The sequence below is a fragment of the Athene cunicularia genome, assembly GCF_003259725.1.
Source record: "Athene cunicularia isolate RWA chromosome 1 unlocalized genomic scaffold, athCun1 chr1_part1, whole genome shotgun sequence".
Lineage (NCBI taxonomy): Eukaryota > Metazoa > Chordata > Aves > Strigiformes > Strigidae > Athene > Athene cunicularia.
Genome location: NW_020799091.1, coordinates 129,741,527 through 129,744,504, shown reverse-complemented (window position 1 = coordinate 129,744,504; position 2,978 = coordinate 129,741,527). Strand labels below are relative to the sequence as shown.

The 2,978-nt window shown below is 44.8% G+C and overlaps 1 protein-coding gene across 1 annotated transcript in view; it reads left to right on the top strand.

Annotated features, from left to right (window-relative positions):
- Positions 1-2,395, top strand: part of BZW1 (basic leucine zipper and W2 domains 1) — an 18,016-nt gene extending 15,621 nt beyond the window's left edge. Inside the window, exon 12 of the mRNA XM_026841644.1 lies at positions 2,284-2,395. The gene's annotated coding sequence lies outside the window, so the exon portion shown is untranslated. The remainder of the gene's footprint in view (positions 1-2,283) is intronic.
- The last annotated feature ends 583 nt before the right edge of the window (positions 2,396-2,978 follow it).

Here is a 2,978-nt window from a genome sequence, read left to right as displayed (position 1 = left end):
GTAGGGTTTCCAGTTTGTGAGGAAGGGCATTCTAAATTTTCGCTGTATCCAGGGTTCCCTAACCATTGCAGATCTGAGTATTAGTACTTCTATTAATTGTGCTATTCCATATTTTCCTTACTGTTTATTTTGTAGTATTTAGTCCTATCCTTTGAATATAGTTAATATGGGATGCTTTGTACTTAATAGGGTACCTTTAACAGTTTATGGCGGTGATTAGGAATAGTATTATTGATTGTAGTAAGTAGTAAGATGGCATATAGTTGTATAATGAGAAATATTAGTAAATTTTGCTTGTGCAGCCTGCACAAAAAGAAAAAGGGGGAATTGTTGGAGAACGGCTTGCAGAGACCAAGGCCATAGCTCCCTGCAGGAGCTGGTCGGCCATAGCTCCCTACAGAAGTCGGTCCCAACCACCTGAGGTAAACAAAGGAAAGAACCCAGGGTACAGTTCTGTAAACAAGGATGAAGACCCAGGGCTCAGTTGTGCTAGCGAGGATTGTTGTGAGAACACAGAGATAAGTTGGGGCGCATTATGACCTTGGGGGTCAAAGCAAAACAACCCTGGGAGAGAAGCAGGTTCACAGCAAGAAAGATGTTTATGCATACCAGAGATGCCACAAGGGGCTGGGATATTATAATGTGACCTTTTAGGTGTACCCAATGGCTGACATACTATAATGTAGCTTTTTTAATGTATCTAATAGAGTTACAAGTAGTATATTGTACAGTGCTTATATAAGGTGTGATTTCTTTCAATAAAGTTGAAGCTTGCTCTATCATTCACATTGAATCGGCTGCTTGCTTCCTCCGCCTGCCGCAGAGGACTTCTATTTTTTCCCTTTTTTGCCCCCAATATGATTCTCTTATTTACCCTAAATGTATTTTAGGGAATTTTTCTTGGTGAGGAATACCAGGTACGAACACTAGGGGACATTTTCAGATGCGTGACTGTGGTACTGGATGTAGTCGGAACCGGTGCAGCATTGGTTACAAAGTTTAGACCACTGACTTTACATAGCCACCCTTAATTTATAAAGTGCAAGATCTCACTGTTTGCAAAGGACTTAAGGTATCTGAAATTCTTTTAGACTTTTGTCCTGTATTGTGCCTAATAGAGACAACAGGGCAAGAAGTCCTCACTTGTGGTCAGGGAGAGCGGATTCAAGTGCAAAATTTGCATCTCTGTGTTGCACCTCTTTAGGCTATGCGCTAAATCAGTATTAGAATACTTATCCGGCCTTATAAAACAGCAATCTTATAAAACCTTGTTAAAAACCCTTATAAACCCCATGACTCTTTCAGGCTGACAGATGTGTGTCTTCCTCCAACAAATTTACATTGGCCCCAAAATGGAGGTGGTAGTTACTGTGAAACGATAGCAATATTGACGTGAGGCCTGAACAGACGGCAAGAAAGGACTTTTGACTGTGGCCCCTTGTGTCCTGCAGAATCGCCAGTGAGGAAGCTGCTCTCTGGGCTGGGTCTGGGAGCAGCATCCTGAAGGGAGTGGAAGCTGACCTCTATCTCACAGATAAAAGATCATGTTGCTGTTGACTGGCTCTTGAAAGATTTGGCCAGAAAGATTTACCCGTTATAATTGAGGAACAGGTGGTGATTGGAAGGACAGAATAACAACATTAGAGATCACATGGATCAGAGGGCTGTGTGGCACAGCCACACAGGTTATTGGAATTAAAACACTGCTATACGTGCATTATTTCAACACAAAATCAGTGTTGATGGCAGTCTGTTGCAACCTGCTGTGTGTTTCTCCTTTGGCAAGACACACGGTATTTCCTCAGTTTCCTACAGGATTCCCTAAGGGAAAATGGAATAGAACGTAGTTACAGAATCTATCAAAGGACCCCCACAGCCTATCTGACCAAAGGGACGCTTAGTGCGTTATCCTCTTTCCCGACAGCGCGACAGCTACTCCCTACAGGTTGCTCAACAGGCGCAGCCTGCCTTGCGTCCTCCAGGACTTCATTCGAGCAAGTTCTTTGGTGAGGCATGTCCTGTCTCCCCCTTCCAGGCAGCCCTGCAGAGCTGACCCTCAGACAACCCCTGTCAAGGCTTCCCAGTGGCCATCCCCCGTTACAGCAGCCCACGTGACAGCCAGACGGCCCGCTTCCAATCCACTCTGCGCGCTCTTAGTTACTGCCCGATGTGGCAGAACCTACCACCACTCGGAGAGGGCGAGGAATTTCTGTGGCTTTATCTCACTTGATAACGGGGCGTATCAGCTCAAAGTCCTTCAAGGGGCACTAGAGGGGAAGGTAGGTACTAGGACTTTTGTTATTCTGATGACAGCTGAAGACAACAATTAAAATAGTCCTTTCTTGCTGTTAGGAGGCCTAGTTTAGAGAGCAGGGGGTGACCTATTCCACGTGTTCAACGCGCAACTGGCCTGAGACTTTTATTCACCAAGAAAATGCAAGCGGGCTTGTCAGTTTTACGCCAGCGGTGGGATTAAACTTCAGTATCCAAAAAGCTCTAACACAAAAGAGGGCATCTACAAAATAACTATAGGCAATAAGTAATTTAATATTTTTTTTGTCTCTTTAGAGTGACATCGGCATCAGCCTTCTCAGCTACAGGAGGCAGCTTCCTTTTCTGCCGTTTCAAGGGTGAGAAAAAAGGATGTTTCAGTGCTTCCTCCAGAGTAATGCGCTTGGCTGGGTCGTACTCCAACATCTGGAGGAGGTCGAAGAGGTTTCTGTGGTCCAAATTCTGACAGGTCACGAATTCCTTCAGGAAGAAAACAACACAACATGGCGGTTTTTTTAATGTTGGAATTGTACTTAAAGCTCCTCTCCCTAAGTGCCTTTTCCCTCTGCCATCTCACCTTTAGGGGCTTACACCAACTTGGAACACATCTTCCAGCAAATCTGTGCCCATCCGAGTCCAGCCGGGCACGATGGAAATACCTGCGTTTCCTTAAACAAACAGACCAGGGCTTGTTATTCAAAGACTCG